Source organism: Ursus americanus, chromosome 35, assembly GCF_024610735.1.
Source record: "Ursus americanus isolate L20-20 chromosome 35, mUrsAme1.1.p, whole genome shotgun sequence".
NCBI lineage: Eukaryota > Metazoa > Chordata > Mammalia > Carnivora > Ursidae > Ursus > Ursus americanus.
Window position 1 is genome coordinate 17,544,349 of NC_142161.1, and position 22,276 is coordinate 17,566,624.

A 22,276-nucleotide genomic window follows, 5' to 3' on the forward strand; every position below is an offset into this window, starting at 1 on the left:
GAATTAAAAAAAAAAAAAAAAAAGAATTTGAGATCTTCTCAGATTTTATCATACCCCTGAGAAGTCTTTAATACCACCTGCCTCTAATCTCAAGTTAGTGATAACTTGCGGTGTTGGACTTACCACTTTTTGTATAAACGAGGCTTCCAGGCCTAGCATCAGGCGTATCATTTATCTAAGGGTTTTGTAGCAACCTGACACTTTTAGCACACCTTTGGAGCCAAGAACCCATAAATGCTGGAAAATATTCATCCATATGTATCATTCTTTGTCAAAGATGACACTAGTGGGAACGTCTTCAATAGAACTGAGGAAAAAAGATCAAGCAAAGTAGCCTGCACTCTGCTGTCTCTGCTTAATTATTAATCTTCCAAATGCCAAATGTTGTCTTAAGAGGGCAACTGAGAAAGCTGCGATATGGAGGGACAGAATGACCTGTGTACAATAGATGTTCAATGGATATTTGCTGATGAAATCAAGAGATGCTATAAGAAAGAGAAAAAAGAGGTATTCGTTTCCTAACGCTACCCTAACAAAGTACCACAAGCTGGGTAGCTTAAAACAACAGAAATTTATTCTCTCACAGTTGTGGAGGCTGGAAGTTGGAAATCAAAGTGTCAGCAGAGCCATCTTTCTCTCAGACTCTAGGTAGAATCCTTGCCTCTTATAGCTTCTATGGTGCTCATCAACTCTTGATGTCCCTTGGCATGCAGCTACCTCTCTCCAATCTCTACCTCTAACATTATACCGTCTTTTTCCTTGTGTGTCTCTGTTTTCACAGGGAATTTTCCTCCCCTTTTACCCATCCTGATCACCTCACTTGATTATTTCTACAAAGACCCTAATTCCAAGATCACATTCAGAAGCAGTGGGAGTTAGGACTTCCACATATCCTTTTAGTGGACGCAGTTCCCTACCCACAACACAAGAGTAGAGAAAATGAACACGGAATAGCAATATTGCTTAGAACGCTTCTGAAAATAATTCTGAATACCGATGCGTTAACTACAGTAATGCTTTCTAAACCCATGCATTTAGGTTGAGTCACTTAAGTGTTTCCGCTGTTGTCTTTTTCTCCTGACTTTCCACTCTTCAGGTAATTTTTTCCACTTGCTACTGGCAATGTTTAATCATTACAACCAATGGTCATTAGTTTCCACCTACTTACATTTTCTTCCGCTTTATAGATCTCTCACCACTCACTTCCCATGCACCACAGTGCTTATTTTTTTGTTCTCCAAAGCAAAGTGGTAGCAAATTATTGAGGTACAAACTGAAGGATCACACCTGTATTTTTGCATACATTAAGAATTATTATCTGATCCATCATGAGATATTTTCTATTAATCCCAATCCCGGTGCTAGTGATTAGCGTGGATTCTATATAAAGACCAATCACCTGGGTAGTTATCCTTTACCTTGTCCTTTCTCCTGAACTTGGTACATACTTTTGCAACTACTTAGACATTCCAAAATTACTCCTTGAGCAAATATTAATTAAAATCCTAGCATGCCCGAAGTCAGACTTGCCATCTGCACTTCAAAACTCACATCTCATTTCCTGAGCAGTATAATTCCATTAGAGGCAAACATCTTCTTCTAAATAAAGCAAACGAGAAAGTTCAAAGCCACTTTGGACTCCTTTATCCTCAACATTCAATTTGTCTCCAAATCATGTCATTCTCTCTCTAAATCTTTTTCTACCTTGTTCAACTGCATTCTCATCACCTGTATCACTTTTTATCGGTTGTTACCATTGTGTAAATCTTTATTCTCCTACATTGCCATAAGGGTTTTGGTGACAGAAATCATACTGGAATCACCCATAAGGAAAAGATCAGGGTCATGTGCGTAGAGTATTAAGTTAACTGGGATGCATATCATTAGGGCAAAAAAGAAACTGAAGATACAAGCAGATGTAAATTGTACTAAAAGATTTTTAATAACAGAACCTATTTAGAAGCATGATGTTCTGGGGCACCTGGGTGGCAAAGTTGCTTAAGTGTCCAAGTCTTGGTTTTGGCTCAGGTTGTGATCTCAGGGTCATGAGATCAAGCCCCACATTGGGCTCCACATTCAGCACAGAGTCTGCTTGAGATTCTCTCCCTCTCCCTGCCCCTGTTATGCCACTTAGCACCCTTCTTCCACTACTCTTACTCCAACTATCTTTTGAAAATAGTAATTCTGCTCACGTAATCTTTTCTATACTTCCCTGAGGTACCTGATGATCCCAGAAGCGTCAGTTTTGAAACCGTGAATGGTTGAATAGCTCTATTACTGTTATTCTGGTCATGAAGTCATGAAAGCAGCTGCTGAAATCCACTATTTGGCTAATCAATTATTGCTCTATTAGCCAGAAACCTATTATCTTCATAGAGCTATAAGTTCATTCACTGGACTCAAGAAAACCATCAAAAATAATATCAAAAATGTCTGAGTCTTTGACAAACTTTGAAAATGACCCACAGCAAGATCGACCTTAATGTGTCACATGGGCAGCCAAAACCAGGAAATCAATAATAGAGTATTTTCACATATTTTTAAGCTTCATTTTAACCTGATACCTTTATCTTTTCAGGTGTTCTTGATATGTGTCTCTGGATGTTTGACTATATTCTGCACTTTAAATATTTCATTGAGGACACCTGACATGCTTCAGAGCTCCTGTAAGTCTCTAAGGTCTATTTTACAACCTCTTTCTTACCAAACAATCTAGCTGGACAGGAAGGCTAGATGGACTATTTTGTCATCAGTGTGATAGCAAACAAATAGCCGAGTGAGACAAATGACAGAATAAAATATTTTCATGAAACACTCTGCCCATAACAGTCTATGCTGGCTTGCTTTCCTTACCATTTTAAATGTCACCTCCTCTGTTTCTCTGTGTAAGAACCTCAGCAATACATTATTGAACTCAACCCAACAATTATATTCCAATGGCAATTTAAACCTTTGAAAGAACTTTTGCATGTTTATTTCACTATCAAAACTATCCTATCAGAGTTAAATCAGGATATCAGAGCTATAAGCTATACAGAAATAAGTTTAATACAGAAATCAAAGTCTACTAAGAAGTGATAGGAGCTGGGCAAATGAAGGTCTGGAAGTGGAAAATAAGAGGATTGAGTAGAAAATAATCACTACTCATATTAGCCAGTTCATGTGACAGAAGGGAACTTTAGGGAAATTCAACAACTATACAGATTCTATGATCTATGTCTTCTGTGGAAATATCTTCTTTGGGGAAGTTTCTCCCTCTGTGGAAATCATAGTTGTGGGCCCGGAACCTAGTGCCTTGTAGGAGTCTCGGGACCTTGTTGATCAGCAGGGCCAGCAGCCAGGAAAATGAGCAGAATGCAAAGCAGGAGGAGAACAAGATCCTGGTACTCACCAAACACCGTTGTGTCTGTCCATCACTGTCTTTGTCTCTCCCAATCTTCCAAAATACCTCTGCTTCGCTTCTACCTTCCAAATTTCATGTGAGTTTCCCTTTTGATTCGCAGTAACTTGGAACCATGCAGGAGAGGTGATTCAGGTAAATGTAGTTCTCCACCCTGGACAGAAGTAGGGATGCCAAGTCAGTGTTATTGTGTTAAGATGTCAGAATCAGATTTTGTTACCCCATTCTTAGATGAGGAAATTGAGACATGGTGTGTGATGGGGTTTGGGGCAGGCTGCTCCAGAATGTGCCATTTTGACATGTGCATTATTTGAGGTAAAGGCTATCAAGGCCTGACACACTCAAGAAAACCTTTTTAGTTTCCCCTTAACTACATAAAAGATAGGGAACCTACCCTAGAAGACAGCTATTACCAAAGATAACTTTTATTTTTACACAAGAAAGACTTATCCATATGGCATGGCAAATATTTGTCTACTAAACATTTGCTCTTTCCATCTTCCTGTGAATTGTATTCCTTCCCTTTAAATACCCAGACCCCCACCCTTCCTCGTTAGCTCTTGATGGGATATAAACCTCAATTGCCTGACTCTCTTTGACCCTCTCCTGTCTATGTGAAACTCCCATAAATACAAAATTAAATTTGTTTTTCTCCTGTTAATTTCTCTTATTTCAATTTAATTAATAGGCCAGCCAAAGAACCAAGAAGGAAAGAAGGGAAAAGTTTTCCTCCCCTACTCTTGTTTAAACTTACTTGGCTGATATAGATTCATTTAAACAGACACTTCATGAAAGAAAAAATCCAAATGGCTAATAAGCATATTTTATATCAATGATTTTTAAAAATCTGATTTCACTATATACCAAAAGTAGAAAAAATTTAAAATTCTGACAATAGCAAGTATTGTTGACGAATAGGTCCAACTTTGGAAAACAGTTTTCTATTATCTGGCAAAACCAAAGATACCCTCTCCTATGTCTCAACAATCTCCCTCATACATATAATATACTCCAGATAAACACAGGAACACCAGTGCATATATATAAATGCTCACAGCAGTATTATTTGTATTAACCTGAAATTGGAAATGACCCAAATGTCCATTTACAAAGGAATAAATAAACTGACATCCTCATACAATAGAATACTGCACAGCAAGGAAAATTAATGGATCAGAGTTACACAGAAAAAGCATGGATTAATCTATAAGCACGATAATAAAATAATCCTTGGGCTTTTTTAGAGCTTAAGTGTTTAACCCTCAGACTCTGTGCAGTAACAAAATACATACAATGCTTAATGTTTGTGCAATTCAACACCTTATTTTAAAAATCTAGGGCAAAATACATCTTTGAATCAATGCATTTTCATGATGCACAAAATTATCATTAACCTCACAAATCTGCATAATGGGTCTCCTCTCATGTGGCTCAGCTGTTTAAAAGCAGGTCAAATCCATTTTGGTACTTACACATCCAATGAAATGCCTTCTAAACCAAAGTAGAAAGTATTCAAAGAAATTCCTTTTAAAGTCCTGTTCTCCAATCCCAAATGGCTGTATGGTAGGCAGTACTGAAACAAAGTATACAGATTCTCTCCAGGCATACAGAGAATATCCATAAGAATTGACTTGAGTTTTGGTGTGCCATCTGGAAGCCCTTTACTAGGTCAGTGCACCCATTCCCCACCCGTTAGCACCCTGCTCAGCAGAACTGTCCTCAGATGACGAGAGTCACTCTGCCTTAAGATGATTGGGACATTACACCCCACCCACCCTAAGGGTCAGGGTGGCTGGCCGATAGAAGGATATAACAGCCCCCTTGTCTTGGGAAGGACAAGTTCTATGACAACATTCACACTCCAAGCTCCTGTGGGATTAAACCAAGGTTAGACTTCTGAAACACACCTTTGCTTGGCTTCCTCTGCTCTATCATGCTTCCCTCCCTCCCTTACAGGTTTCTCGAGAGAATACTCCCTCCATAAATAACTTGCACAAGAATCTCATGCTTCTAGAAACCCTACCTAAGACAGATGGTACCAAAGTAGACCGAAGGGAGATAAAGAATGTAAAGTTGGATAAGGGAGAATTTTTTAAGAGTGGACCCTCGCCCTGTTCCTCAATTTAATAATATGGAAAGAGATTCTGAAGTTGGTTTAAATATGCTGATGGGATGGCTCTTCAAAGCTTGAAAAAAGGAAGCCTCTAAACCCACATTACATGTATGCCAGAATTGCTGTGACAGGCTGTGGAGGAAGAAATCAACGGGCTCAGAGAAATAGGCATGCTCAAACAGAACTACTGTATAATCAAAAAAACCCACCAGCTGACTGTGTTTCTAGACATCCAGAAAACACTCCATTGCCAAGGCAATAAGGAATGCTCAGATGAGGTCACCAGCATCAGTGAAAAGTTCAAGTGTGATAGTACTCTGCAGACCAGTACTGATAATCAGAGACACCGTTGGGGGACTGGGCCCCTTAACAGCAATAGGGATAATAGCAATCCAAACTAGGAAAAGCCAAAAGGTACCCCTTAACCCTCATAGATGAGGTGGACATAATTACTCAAAATGGAGAACAAACTGGAATGGCAGCCTGGAGATCCTGACTCAAAGGGATGTATAGATATGGCTCACATACCCTTCTTAAATATTCCTAGAGGCAAGAAGCTGGATGGCCAACAAGAGTGTTGCATACATACTCAAAACAAATCAAGAAAGGATGAGCTGAAGGCTGAGATCTGGCCTCCATGAAAAGTCATAATCCTTTGCCCATCTCCAGACCCAAGCCAGCTCTCTGACCCTGAACCCCTCTATTGAAAAAGAGCCTGTTCCCCTTGAAGAAGGCCCTGCAACACTGTAGCCAAGACACAAAGTAGTGATTCCTCCAGGCTTTCCATCAAAGAACCATCCAGCTCTTTCTTATTATTTGAATAACCCCATATGAATTAAAGAAATTAATTTTTAAATTTTATTTTAAATTTTATTTAAATTCAATTAATTAGCATATAGTGTATGACTAGTTTCAGAAGTAGAGTTCAGTGATTCATCAATTGTATATAACACCCAGTGCTCATCACATCATGTGTCCTCCTTTATGCCCATCACCCAGTTACCCCTTCCCCCCACCCACCTCCACTCCGGCAACCCTAGTTTATTTCCTATAGTTAAGACTCTCTTATGGTTTGTCTCCTCTGGTTTTGTCTTATTTTTCTTTTCCTTCCCTTCCCCTAAGATCCTCTTAAATTCCACATACGAGTGAAATCATATGATAATTGTCTTTCTCTGATTGACTTATTTCACTCAGCATAATACCCTCAAGTTCCATCCATGTCATTGCAAATGGGAAGATTTCATTTTTTGATGGCTGAGTAGTATTCCATTGTATATATATACCACAGCTTCTTTATCCATTCATCTGTTGGTGGACATCTGGGCTCCTTCCATAGTTTGGCTATTGTGGACACTGCTGCTATAAACATTGGAGTGCAGCTGTCCCTTCAGATCACTGTGTTTATATCTTTCAGGTAAATACCTAGTAGCGCAATTGCTGGGTCATAGGGTAGCTCGATTTTTAACCTCTTGAAGAAGCTCCATACTGTTTTCCAGAGTGGTTGTACCAGCTTGCCTTCCCACCAGCAGTGTAAGAGCATTCCCCTTTCTCCACATCCTCACCAACACTTGTTGTTTCCTGTCTTGTTAATTTTGGCCATTCTTACTGGTGTGAGGTAGTATCTCATTGTGGTTTTGATTCGTATTTCCCTGACGCCGAGAGATGTTGAGCATTTTTTCATGTGTTTGCTGGCCATTTATATAACTTCTTTGGAGAAATGTCTGTTCATGTCTTCTGCCCATTTCCTGACTACATTCTTTGTTTTTTTTGGGTGTTGAGTTTGATAAGTTCTTTATGGATTTTGGATACTAGCCCTTTATCTGATAAGACATTTGCAAATATCTTCTCCCATTCTGTGGGTTCTCTTTTGGTTTTGTTGACTGTTTCCTTTTCTGTGCAAAAGTTTTTTATCTTGGTGAAGTCCCAATAGTTCATTTTTGCTTGTTTCCTTGCCTTAGCATGTCTAGCAAGAAGTCGCTGTGGCTGAGGTCAAAGAGGTTGCTGCCTGTGTTCTCCTCTAAGATTTGGGTGGCTTCCTGTCTCACACTGAGGTCTTTCATCCATTCTGAATTTATTTTTGTGGATGGTGTAAGAAAGTGGTCCAGTTTCATTCTTCTGCATGTGGCTGTCCAGTTCTCCCAACCCCATTTGTTGAAGAGAATGTCTTTTTTCCATTGCATATTTTTTCCTGCTTTGTCAAATATTAATTGACCACAGAGTTGAGGGTCCATTTCTCTATTCTGTTCCATTGATCTATGTGTCTGTGTTTGTGCCAGTACCATACTGTCTTGATGATTACAGCTCTGCAATATAGCTTGAAGTCCAGAATTGTGACACCACCAGCTTTGGTTTTCTTTTTCAACATTCCTCTGGCTGTTCAGGGTCTTTTCTCATTCCATACAAATTTTAGGATTGTTTGTTCTAGCTCTGTGGAAAATGTTGATGGTATTTTGATAGGGATTGCATTGAATGTGTAGATTGCTCTGGGTAGCATAGACATTTTAACAATATTTGTTCTTCCAATTCATGAGCATGGTATATTTTTCCATTTCTTTGTGTCTTCCTCAATTTCTTTCATAAGTGTTCCATAGTTTTCGGAGTACAGATCCTTTACCTCTTTGGTTAGGTTTATTCCTAGGTATCTTATGGGTTTTGGTGCAACTGTAAATGGGATCGACTCTTTAATTTCTCTTTCTTCTGTGTCATTGCTAGTGTATAGAAATGCAACTGATTTCTGTGCATTGATTTTATATCCTGCCACTTTGCTGAATTCCTGTATGAGTTCTAGCAAGAAATTAAACTTATTTTTAAAATCCTTCTATTCACCAGTTGTCTCCCTGGTGAATTCTACCAAACATTTAAGGAAGAAATGATACCAATTTTACACAAATTTTTCCAGAAAATTGAAGAGGAGAGAATACTTCCCAAATATCAAAACCAAAAACTAATAACCGAGGGCTCAAAATGCCATTAAAGCCCCCCTATTAGAGTAGGGGTCTGTGGAAGTTGGGACATAAATGGATTCTTAGACTAAGGTCAAACTGCAATGAGTCCACTGAGTCCACAGACATACCCAGTGCTATTTTCTGAGTTCCCAAATGTATAATTGGACTGGCCATACTCAGACACCGATACTACCCTAATATAGATTCCTTTGTCCATAAATACAACTACTATACTAATGAAGGTAAAGTGGAGACCCCTGAAATTGCCACTCTCCATTTTCAGCTAAGACAGTGAAACAAAAATATACTACATCCTAGGTAGAATAGTAGACATTAGCATCACCCTCGATGGAGTAAGCAGTGCAGAAGTGATAGCCCCATCATATTCCCATTTAATTCATCAGTATGTCCTCTGCAAATAGCAGTCTGGATCACAGCATATGACAATTAACTAATGCCACCTTAAACTAAGTAGAAGCCTCAACTGCAGTTAATGTACCAGATGTGCTGTCATTACAAGCAGATTTTTAACATAGCCTCTGGTATGTCTGAATTGAGCTGGCAGATATGTCTTTTCCATTCCCATGAAGTAGGAGAATCAAAAATAGTTCTTATGTACATTGGATGAACAATACTATGCATTCACAATTTCATTCCAGGGCTATTTACTCTCCTGCTTTGGATCACAATATTCTCTTTCTTATCATGAGCAAGAAAAGACTCAAGAAAAAAAAGGAAGTAGGGCACCTAGGCGGCTCAGTCAGTTGGGCATCTGCCTTCAGCTCAGGTCATGATCTTGGGGTCCTGGGATCAAGCCCCAGGTCACACTCTCTGCTCAGGGGGGAGTCTGGTTCTCCTTCTCACTCTCTCTTTCTCTCTCTATCAAATAAATAAAATCTTTAAAAAACAAAAAAGAAGTAAGCTCTGGTACAAACAAAAAGCATGACCACCTGGAGCTGTCAGCACATCCACTTTTGATGTTTCATGCTTACCTTGTATGCATGTTGAGTCTTACTGAAGTCCCATGTGTCCTGTGTCCCCCAGAACTCCCTGCTCATGGAACACCACAAACACTATATGCAGTGGACTTGCACATTGCATTTATTTCCTCTGCTTGCTCCCACACACATTCCACTGTTCCAACAGACTTTACTTACAAAACATAAGTGCAAAGATAAAATTTTTAAGAATTCCAAGATGGCAACAGAGCATTAAACCAAGCACAAGACCCTTCTGAGCATTGGAGCCTCATGCAACTGTACAGGTCACACTCCGCTGAAGCCAGCCCTGCTAAAATGATGTTTTGTGGAAATTTTAATCAATGAATGCATGAATGAATCTCACTAAAAAAGAAAAAAAGGGAAGAAATTCAGATTGATAGAATGATGAGTTTTTTTCATCTATCAACTTCTCAAATGTATTTTTTCAATGATAACACCTGTAGGGGTGAAGGTACAGTTAAAGTGTGAATTATTAGACCACACTGGCAGACTGTTTCTACTTTTCTGCTAGAAAGATTCTTAGCAGGGTTCACATTCTTTAACATAGCAATTCTACTTATGGAAATCTAATCTAAGGAAATATTTCAACGTTTCAAACAGATGTATATTGAATCATGTTTATTGTAGCATTATTTTTAAGAAGGGAAAATCAGAGACACCTCTAATGCCTAAGAGTGGGGGACTAATTAGAAAAAGTTTAATATTTTTATGTGAAAAGTATTAGGTCATCATATAAAGCAGCTGTATTAAAAATATTTGTTGCAAAAAATATGTTTTACTATGTAAAATACCTCACAATATTATTTAATGGAAAGATAGAAAATTATTATAATTCTGTTTTAATAATATATACAATCTAGAAATATATATAATAAAATATAATATTTATTATATGACTATACATTTATTTATTAAAACAGAATTATATATTATATATAATATATATTATATATTACATATATGTTTTAATGATTAAAAGGAATTCAGGAGAACATTAATAGTGCTGACCCTAGTAGTGGGATTACAAGCGATTTAGCTTCTTTATAGGTTTCCCACTTCTTCCTTGTACCATCCTTAACTTCTTTTGAAATTAAAAAAAAAAAAAACCACATTAAATATCAATCAGAGGGAAAGTTTCAAATTAATTTTAAGCATTTTAGAACTTTATTAATATTGTAGTATGCATTCACCTGTGTCTGGTACATTTTTCATAATTTGTGTTTCTCTTTATCCTTTCAATTGCTTTGTGAAATCAATTGCTCTTAGCTCATGCTATCCAGCCTAAAAGAGGGAGATAGAATAGTGTGAAGATAATAATGGTTATATTGACCAAAAAAAAAAAAAAAAAAAAAAAAGAAGAGCCAGACACTCAAACAGCCTGTACCTTTGCTATTTTTACTTACGTACAGAACTGAAATTTCAATTGATCCTTGAGGCTTTAGCCCAACACTTCTTATCCTGTCTCTCTAGGAGATGAACTCTGGCACAACTGACACAGTCAGGTACTTGAAACACTATAGAAATGGCCTCAAGGATGCTATTGCTGCTGTTCTACATAATTATTCTGACGTTATCAGTATGTTTCTCAGAATTTTAAATAGTATTTATTCTTTTACATTTTCTAGTTTTGTTTATGTTTCATGGTTAAGAAAAAAATACATTATAGCAATATCATGAATTGATCAATACTTGAATATTCATGACAAAGATATACAAACATACATTCCTATTCATAGAAATCCAAATGTTCCCTTTCTGCCCGTGGACACCACCGAGTAGGCATCGTTAAAGTGTCTCCTCCCACTGCCGTCATGTCTAAGCCAGAGTCTCCCAAAGGGCCTGAACACCTGCAGAAGCTCTTCATTAGAGGTTTGAGCTTTGAAACAACTAATGAGAGTCTGAGGAGCCATTCTGAGCAATGGGGAACACTTACAGACTGCGTGGTCATGAGAGATCCAAACACCAAGTGCTCCAAAGGCTTTGGGTTTGTCACGTAGGCCACTGTGGAGGAGGTGGATGCAGCCATGAATCCAAGGCCACACGAGGTGGATAGAAGAGTTGTGGGCTGTCTCAAGAGAAGATTCTCAAAGACCTGGTACCCACTTAACTGTGAAGAAGATTTGTGTTGGTGGCATTAAAGAAGACACTGAAGAACCTCATCTGAGAGATTATTGTGAACAGAATGGGAAAACTGAAGTGGCTGAAATCATGACCGACCAAGGCAGTGGTAAGAAGAGAGACTTTGCTTTTCTAACATTTGAAGATCATGACTCTGTAGATGAGATTGTCATTAAAAAATACCGGAAATTCAAATCAAAACCACACTGAGATACCAACTTATGCCAGTTAGAATGGCAAAAATAGACAAGGCAAGAAACAATTGTTGGAGAGGATGTGGAGAAAGGGGATCCCTCCTACATTGTTGGTGGGAATGCAAGTTGGTACAGCCACTCTGGAAAACAGTGTGGAGGTCCCTTAAAAAGTTAAAAATTGAGCTACCCTATGATCCAGCCATTGCACTACTGGGTGTTTACCCCAAAGATACAGACGTAGTGAAGAGAAGGGCCATATGCACCCCAATGTTCATAGCAACATTGTCTACAATAGCTAAATCGTGGAAGGAGCTGAGATGCCCTTCAACAGATGACTGGATTAAGAAGTTGTGGTCCATATATACAATGGAATATTACTCAGCCATCGGAAAGAACGATTACCCAACATTTGCAGCAACATGGATGGGACTGGAGGAGATTATGCTAAGTGAAATAAGTCAAGCAGAGGAAGACAACTATCATATGATTTCTCTCATCTATGGAACATAAAAACTAGGAAGATTGGTAGGAGAAGAAAGGGATAAAGAAAGGGGGGTAATCAGAAGGGGGAATGAAGCATGAAAGACTATGGACTCTGAGAAACAAACTGAGGGCTTCAGAGGGGAGGGGGGTGGGGGAATGGGATAGACCAGTGATGGGTAGTAAGGAGGGCATGTATTGCATGGTGCACTGGGTGTTATACACAACTAATGAATCATCGAGCCTTACATCGGAAACCGGGGATGTACTGTATGGTGACTAACATAATATAATAAAAAATCATAAAAAAAAATAAAAAATAAAAAATACCATCCTGTGAATGGCCACAACGGTGAAAGCCCTATCTAAGCAAGAGATGGCTAGTGCTTCATCCAGCCAAAGAGGTCAAAGTGGTTTGGGAAACTTTGGTGGTGGTCGTGGAGGTAGTTTTGGTGGGAATGACAACTTTGGTCATGGAGGAAACATCAGTGGACGAGGTGGCTTTGGTGGCAGTCAAGGTGGTGGTGGATATGGTGGCAGCAGGGATGGCTATAACAGATTTGGTAATGATGGAAGCAACTTTGGAGGTGGTGGAAGCTATAATGATTTTGGCTATCAGCATAGTCAATCTACAAATTTTGGACCCATGAGCAGAGGAAATTCTGGAGGCCGAAGCTCTGGCCCCTGTGGTGGTGGAGGCCAATACTTTGCCAAATCATGAAACCAGGGTGGTTCAGGTGGTTCCAGCAGCATCAAGCGCTATGGCAGTGGCAGAAGGTTTTAATCACTGTCAGGAAAAAGGCTCAGCAGGAGAGGAGAGCCAGAGAAGTAATAGGGAAGCTATGCACTACGACAGATTTGTGAATGCATCCAAGCACAGTGGTGGCAGGGCCTCGCTGCTACAAAGAAGACATGTTTTAGACAATATTCATGTGCATGGGCAAAAAACTCGAGGACTGTATTTGTGGCTAATTGTATAACAGGTTATTTTAGCTTCTGTTCTGTGAAAAGTGTAAAGCATTCCAACAAAGGATTTTAATGTAGATTTTTTGTGTTTTTGCATGCATGCATGCTGTTGATTGCTAAATGTAATAGTCTGATCATAATGCTGGATTTCTAACTTTCTATTTAATTAATAAGAAAAGCAGTGAATCTAATCTCTTAACTTTTTCAAGCCAATGACAGTAACTGCCTACAGAAAACAGTTTGTAAATTATTTTGTAATGAGCTTTGTGTTTGAACTTTTTAGTGAATAGAGAATGCATCATCTTCTCTTTCTTAAATAGATAAACACTTCAAGTGAAAAGACTCAAACTGAAAATACTTAGGTCACAATGACATACACTTTCCTGGACTGATTCAATTAACAGAAAGTTTATGTCCTCACAGAAAAGCATCTCCCTGTGTTGCCCTTCCACACATCAAGCTTGGGAGATTTACATCAACCCAAGATTCTCAAGGTTGGAGATAACCCCCAAGATCACTGAGTAAATCAGTTCTCAAACAGACCCACTTATGTTGTGGTTCTAGTCGTTCTTTGTGAAATAAGTAAAATAAAGACAAAATAATGTTTCATAAAGCTAATTTCATTTAATTTGGATTCATGTTCTTTAATCTCAGAAAATACCCCTTCAATGTTTTTGATATTAAAATATCTTTTTTTTATGAAAAGGTAATTAAAATTAAGTGGCTGATTTTGCTTCTTTTTTATGTTCTTACTGAAAAATAGGTGATTCTGCCTTAGTTTTCTTAGGAAATTCTTTGTTCCATGTCTAAAGTCCAAGACTGGGTCAACAAAGAGCTTGTTCCTGCCCAAGCCTGAGGCAGCTGGGGAACAAATACCTGTGGGATGTGATGGGCAGTGAACAGCTTTAGAGGCAAAGGGGTTACAATTTGAAGGCTGCATAACTTTAGAGAAATTACTTAATCTAGTTGAGTAATTTATTTCTTCACCTGTACCAGCTTAACTAATGTTACCTTTGTCTTGCATTGTAAAAATCAGAAAATGAGTGGTTGGCTGATTCTCTAACAGTTCAATGCAAATGCCACCTTCCAAAAAGACCTTACTTGCTCTACCTTATCTAATGTGCACCCTCTTCTTACCCATTCACCCAGCCATTCTCTAACCCAATCAGGGTACTTATCATTCTCTGGATTCATTTTATTTTCCCAACCAAAATACAAGATTCATGAGAGAAGGGACTGAGTCTGTCCCATCCCTCCTGCATCCCCAGCAATTAAGTATATATCCTAAACATGGTAGCACTCAATAAATATTCACTGACTATAGAATGAGTAGAAAGCATTTGATACAAAAAAAGACTGAATAAATGTTAGTTTCCTATTTCAAACTGAGGGGGGAAAATCCATCTCCCTAAAATGTCACATGGTCTTCATCCTCTGAAGCCATCAGAACCCATCCCAATACATAAGGTACCTCTCTTTCCAAAATATATATTCCCAAGTGGGAAGTAATTCTTTAGATAACTGTTATTTGATAAGGTCATCTTTATTTCAGAACTGGCTACAGTATATGACTATATGATGGCAAACTCAAACTGGGCTTTGGATGCATATTTAATCTATTGAATAAAGAGAATGCCTAATCTTCGGGATTCACATGGATTGCCAGGGAAATGTCATTTAAAGCCTTCCATTTTAAGACCATGTATAGTATCTGGTAATTGCTCGTATTAATTTGCATTTCAAATCAGTATTGAAAAGTCTCACCAGGCAGCCATCTTCAGCTAAATAATCTTATTCTGATAAAAGCTACCATTAAGGAGCAAAATGTTTAGCCTAACACAAACATGCTAAATACTAATACTAAAAGAAAAAGGAAGAAAAGAAGGTAGGAAGGAAGGAATGAGTGAATGATGGAAGGACAGACAGAAAAGAGAGGAAACATGTTGCCTTTGAGTAAAAACCATAAATAAGGAAATTTAAGGCTCTCTACATCCCAGAAACCAAGACCTCAGGGAAGGTCCTATATACTTGAGATACCAGAAATGGACTTTCCTGAGAAAGCTAAGGCTCCAGCCCAAGAGAGAAGGGTTTTTGGCCACGGTGCAAATATACATGTCTGGAAAAAGGAAACAAAAAGCTAAGTAAGATAATCCCTGACTTCATCTTGGCTGTCATTCCTTATTCACTTTAAGTACTAAGTTAGTACCTATATTTCAGAGATCAGCAGTCATTAAAATACAACATGCCAAAGCTCCAACTCTTTTCCTTTGGCAAGAAGAGCGTCCCATGCAGCTGTGGGAAGTCGTGGGGGAAATGGGCCAAGTAGCACTGGTGGAAACACAAGCCAAACCATGCTGGGCTGAAGCCTATAGAATGCGGTACTACAGAAATAGACACATAGACCAATGGAACAGAATAGAGAACCCAGAAATGGACCCTCGACTTTATGGGCAACTAATCTTTGACACAGCAGGAAAAAACATCCAGTGGAAAAAAGACAGTCTCTTCAATGAATGGTACTGGGAAAATTGGACAGCTATATGCAAAAGAATGAAACTTGACCGCTCTCTCACACCATACACAAAGATAAACTCCAAATGGATGAAAGACCTTGATGTGAGACAGGAATCCATCAAAATCCTAGAGGAGAACATAGGCTGCAACCTCTTTGACATCGGCCACAGCAACTTTTTCATGACACATCTTCAAAGGCAAGAACAATAGAAGAAAAAATGAACTTGTGGGACTTCATCAAGATCAAAAGCTTCTGCACAGCCAAGGAAACAGTAAAAAAAACCAAGAGGCAGCCCACGGAATGGGAGAAGATATTTGCAAATGACACTACATATAGAAGACTTGTATCCAAGATCTACAAAGAACTTCTCAAACTCAATACACAAGAAACAAATAATCATATCAAAAAATGGGCAGAAGATATGAACAGACACTTTACCAATGAAGACATACAAATGGCTAACAGACACATGAAAAAATGTTTAAAATCATTAGCCATCAGGCAAGAGAAACAAAAGATAAAATGAATTTATGGGACTTCATCAAGATTAAAAGTTTCTGCACAGCCAAGGAAACAGTCAGAAAAACTAAGAGGCAGCCCACGGAATGGGAGAAGATATTTGCAAATGACACTACAGATAAAGGACTGGTATCCAAGATCTACAAAGAACTTCTCAAACTCAATACACGAGAAACAAATAAACAAATCAAAAAATGGGCAGAAGATATGAACAGACACTTTTCCAATGAAGACATACAAATGGCTAACAGACACATGAAAAAATGTTCAAAATCATTAGCCATCAAGGAAATTCAAATCAAAACCACACTGAGATACCACCTTACGCCAGTTAGAATGGCAAAAATAGACAAGGCAAGAAACAACAATTGTTGGAGAGGATGTGGAGAAAGGGGATCCCTCCTACATTGTTGGTGGGAATACAAGTTGGTACAGCCACTCTGGAAAACAGTGTGGAGGTCCCTTAAAAAGTTAAAAATTGAGCTACCCTATGATCCAGCCATTGCACTACTGGGTGTTTACCCCAAAGATACAGATATAGTGAAGAGAAGGGCCATATGCACCCCAATGTTCATAGCAGCAATGTCCACAATAGCTAAATCGTGGAAGGAGCCGAGATGCCCTGCAACAGATGACTGGATTAAGAAGTTGTGGTCCATATATACAATGGAATATTACTCAGCAATCAGAAAGAACGAGTTCTCAACATTTGCTACAACATGGACGGCACTGGAGGAGATAATGCTAAGTGAAATAAGTCAAGCAGAGAAAGACAACTATCATATGATTTCTCTCATCTATGGAACATAAGAACTAGAATGATCAGTAGGGGAAGAAAGGGATAAAGAAATGGGGGGGTAATCAGAAGGGGGAATGAAACATGAGAGACTATGGACTATGAGAAACAGACAGAGGGCTACAGAGGGGAGGGGGGTGGGGGAATGGGATAGGTCGATGATGGGTAGTAAGGAGGGCACGTATTGCATGGTGCACTGGGTGTTATACACAACTAATGAATCATCGAGCCTTACATCGAAAACTGGGGATGTACTGTATGGTGACTAACATAATATAATAAAAAATCATTATAAAAAAAAATAAATAAATAAATAAAATCATTAGCCATCAGGGAAATTCAAATCAAAACCACATTGAGATACCACCTTACACCAGTTAGAATGGCAAAAATTGACAAGGCAGGAAACAACAATTGCTGGAGAGGATGTGGAGAAAGGGGATCCCTCTTACACTGTTGGTGGGAATGCAAGTTAGTACAGCCACTTTGGAAAACAGTGTGGCGGTCCCTTAAAAAGTTAAAAATTGAGCTACCCTATGATCCAGCCATTGCACTACTGGGTATTTACCCCAAAGATACAGATGTAGTGAAGAGAAGGGCCATGTGCACCCCAATGTTCATAGCAGCATTGTCCACAATAGCGAAACTGTGGAAGGAGCCAAGATGCCCTTCAATAGATGACTGGATTAAGATGTGGTCCATATATACAATGGAATATTACTCAGCTATCAGAGAGAACGATTACCCAACATTTGCAGCAACATGGATGGGACTGGAGGAGATTATGCTAAGTGAAATAAGTCAAGCAGAGAAAGACAATTATCATATGGTTTCATTCATTTATGGAACATAAGAAATAGCAGGAAGATCGGTAGGAGAAGGAAGGGAAGAATGAGGGGGGGTAAACAGAAGGGGGAATGAACCATGAGAGACTATGGACTCTGGGAAACAAACTGAAGGCTTCAGAGGGGAGGGGGATGGGGGATTGGGATAGGCCAATGATGGGTAGTAAGGAGGGCACGTATTGCATGGTGCACTGGGTGTTATATACAAATAATGAATCATGGAACACTACATCAAAAACTAAGGATGTACTGTATAGTGACTAACACAACATAATAAAAATTAAAAAAAAAAAAAAGAATGCTGTGCTAGATACCATAAAAGATACCAAGACTTCCAGTTCAGTTTCCAATGTGTTAAAAGCTTAGAATCATCACTCTCACCCTTAGGAAAAGCAAATATTAAACAGACTGAAAATCAGTGACTTTTCTTGGAAATATCAAAGAACTGAGATTGCAGGGCAAAACCTCATGTCAAATCCAGGAGAGCCAAAACTGAGATCTGCTCCTCTGTAACAGAAGCCATAAATTGGTAGAGACATTTAAATGGAAACTTTGATGAATTGCTGGAGGCTACGTATGAACTAGCTTGACAGTGAGAAAATCCTGAGGCCTGCAGCTCTTACAGGACCCTCACACATTCATGAATTTCACCTCCAGGAAGACCACCAGGTTTTCATGGTAAAGAGCCAAGAAAGATCACCTTGTGGCAATGGTGAGGGGAGGGCAAGAGTAACCACTGTGAAATATGCCCAGAGTGTTCTCCATAACCAAGGCCTACTCTCTAGAGCCTTATTGCACATAGAGGTAGGGCATTTCTCTCACTATAGTCCCCTCTAGCCTTGATCTCATATAAAGGAAAGGGGAGGAAAGCTAAAATACACATGTGAAAGTCAAAGCCCAGAGACCTAGGGCCACTAAACAACTGATATTTAATCATAACATTATAGAATGTTTCCCCTCTTCCATACCTTACAACCACACCAACACTGTAATAACAGCGGATTCAGCTGAAAAAAACTTCAAGACTGAGACTCTATTTAAGAAGGAATTCTTAGGGAAACCCAAAGACAACAGGGCACTGCCCCCCACCACCAAAAAAAAAAAAAAAAAAAAAAAAAAAGCTAAAGGAATTGAAGCCTCTGCTACTTAGCCAAATACCAGCCAAATTAACATAAAACCTCATACTAGGGGCCTATTTACCTCAGCTCAGTACATCATGTTCACCTTGCAACAGCAAAAATAAATTACAAGGTATACTAAAAGCTGAGGAAAAACAGTCTGAAGAGACAAAGCAAGTATCAGAATCATACTCTGGTATGACACAGATGTTGGTTTTATCAGGCCTGGTCTGGAACTTCAAATAACTATGATTAATATGCTAAGGGCTCTAATGGAAACGGTAGACAAAAACCAGTGAATAATCAGGGAGTGGAAATTCTAGGAAAGAATCACAAAGAAATGCTAGAAATCAAAACCACTGTAACAGAAATGAAGAATGCCTTTGGTGGGCTCATTAGTATACTGGATGCAGCTGAGGAAAGAATTAGTGAACTTAAAGATAGGTCAGTAGAAATGTTCAAAACTGAGATATAAAGAAAATGAAAAAAGGGGTGAGAATACAACATCCAAGGACTGTGGGATAATTTCTAAAGGCAATAACATACAAATAACTGAAATGCCAGAAGAAGAAAAAAAAAAGTAAAAAGAGCAAGAGAAATACTTGAAGTAATAATGGCTGAGAATTCCATAATTAATGACACCAAACCACAGATCCAGGAAGCTCAGAGACCACCAAGTAGGATAAATAAATAAATAAATAAGTAAATACACACACACACACACACACACACACACACACACACACACACACACACCTAGGCCTATCATATTCAACTACCGAAAATCAAAGACACAGAGAAAATCTTTAAGAAAGCTGGAGTAAGGGGGATAAAAACAAACAAGCAAAACAAAACAAAACCTTACTAGAAAGAACAAGGATAAGAATTACAGTGGGCTTCTTGTTGGATTCCATGTAAGTAAGGCAAGAGCGGCACGAAATTAATGTTAAAAGAAAGAAACCATTAACCTAGAACTTTATATCCAGTGAAATTATCCTTCAAAAGTAAAGGAGAAATAAAGACAGCTACCAAGACGAATAAGCATCGATAATGCTCCTAGTATCGTAGTGGGTTTTAGCTCCACTCACCCTCAAAAGGGAGCAACCAAGGGGCTGGAAGCTGGTCATCCTTACTGGAAACATCAGGCAGAGGAAGTGACAGAGATCAGGACTGCATTAGGAAAGACAATCCCTAAGACAGACATGTCAAAATAAGAGAACTGTTGGTGGGGATGGAGAGTTAATGCAGGGCCAAGTACGCTAGCCTGTGCAATTTGTAACTGGTTCCTTCTACCGCTAGACCTCACATTTCTGCCTAAAAATGGGAACACTTTCCAAACACCATTTGGACGTAACCCCAACCTTTATATAGATATCCACACAAATACATGAATAACAGCAAAATACCATAGTAGTAGAAACTGAGATGCTAAACGGTGAGCTATAAGTGATAATCTCTCAATCAGGTCATTCAAGAAATGTTTGCTAGGCTTCTGCTCTGTCAGGTACTCTTGTAATCTCAGGGAATTTTCTTTAAGTAGTAGAAACTAAAATACAATAAATATGTAAACAAGAAATATATAAACAACAAAGAAAACCTAAAACCAGCAGAAGGAAGGAAAAATAAAGACGAGGACAGAAATAAATAATATAGAAACCAAAACAAACAATATAACAGATCAATGAAACCAGGAGCTAGTTCTTTGAAAAACTTAAAAAAAAAAAATCGAAAATCCTCTAACCAGACTTACCAAGAAAAAGAGAAAGGACTAAAATCAATAAAATCACAAATGACGGAAGAGAAATAATAACCAATACTCCAGAAATACAAATTATAAGAGAATATTATGAAAAACTATATGCTAACAAATTGGACAAAAAACTGAAACAGGAAGAAATAGAAAATTTGAGCAGACCATAATCAGCAAAGAAACTAATTCACTAATCAAAAAATTCCCAACAAACAAAAGTCCAGGACCAGAGGACTTCACAGAGAATTCTACCAAACATTTAAAGAAGAGTTAATATCTATTCTTCTCAAACTACTCCAAAAAAAGAAGAGGAGGGAAAACTTCCAAATTCATTCTAGGAGGCCAGCATTACCCTGATACCAAAACCAGATAAAGACACCACTAAAAAAGAGAACTACAGGCCAATATCTCTGATGAACATAGATGCAAAGATCCTTAACAAAATACTAGCAAACAGAATCCAACAATACATTTAAAAAGTCACTCACCATGACCAAGTGGGATTTATTCCTCAGTTGCAATATTGGTTCAATATTCGTAAATCAATCAACAAAATATGTCACATCAATAAGAGAAAAGATAGGAACCATATGATCATTTCAACAGACACAGAAAAAGTATTTGACAAAGTACAATATCCATTCATGATTAAAAAAAAAAAAAAAACCCTCAACAAAGTGGGTTTAGAGGGAATATACCTCCACATGATAAAGGCTGTATATGAAAATCCCACAGCTAACATCATCCTTAATGGTGAAAACCAAGAACTTTTCCCTTAGGGTCAAGAACAAGACACAGATGTCCACTCTCACTACTCTTATTAAACATATGCTGTAAGGCCTAATCACAGCAATTAGACAACAAAAATAAATAAGAGACATCCAAATTGGTAAGGAAGAAGTAAAACTTTCACTATCTGCAGGTGGCATGATAGTATATATACAAAACCCAAAAGAGTCCACCAAAAAATTGCTAGAACTGAAATACAAATTCAGTAGAGTTGCAGGTTACAAAAACAATATACAGAAATCTCTTGCATTTCTATATACCAATAATGAAGCAGTAGAAACACAAATTAAGAAAAAAATCTCATTCACAATTACACCAAAAATAATAAGATACCTAGGAATAAACGTAACCAAAGAGGTAAAAGACCTCTATTCTGAAAACTATAAAACAACAATGAAAAAACTTGAGACAGAGGTGCCTGAGTGGCTTAGTCAGTTAAGTGAGCCTTTGGCTCAAGTCATGATCTCAGGGTCCTGGGATCAAGCCCTACATCAGGGCTCCCTGCACAGCAGAGAGTCTCCATTTCCCTCTCCCTCTGCCCGTACCCCCGCTTGTGCACTTTCATGTGCATGCTCTCTCTCAAATAAATAAAATCTTTTTTAAAATTTAAAAAAAAAGAACTTGATACAACACAAAGAAATGGGAAGACATTCCATGCTCGTGGACTGGAAGAACAATTATTGTTAAAATGTCCAAACAATCCAAAGCAATCTACACATTTAATGCA

At 38.3% G+C, this 22,276-nt stretch overlaps 1 long non-coding RNA gene and 1 pseudogene across 9 annotated transcripts in view; one reads left to right on the forward strand and one right to left on the reverse strand.

Moving 5' to 3' along the window:
- LOC123793773 (uncharacterized) overlaps positions 1 to 22,276 on the reverse strand; it is a 601,572-nt gene that overhangs the window by 199,355 nt on the left and 379,941 nt on the right. For all 9 annotated transcript variants that reach the window (XR_015723052.1, XR_015723055.1, XR_015723048.1 and 6 more), the window contains one exon: positions 3,392 to 3,554. This is a non-coding gene — a long non-coding RNA (uncharacterized LOC123793773). The remainder of the gene's footprint in view (positions 1 to 3,391; positions 3,555 to 22,276) is intronic.
- LOC123793765 (heterogeneous nuclear ribonucleoprotein A1-like) lies at positions 11,271 to 13,083 on the forward strand (annotated as a pseudogene).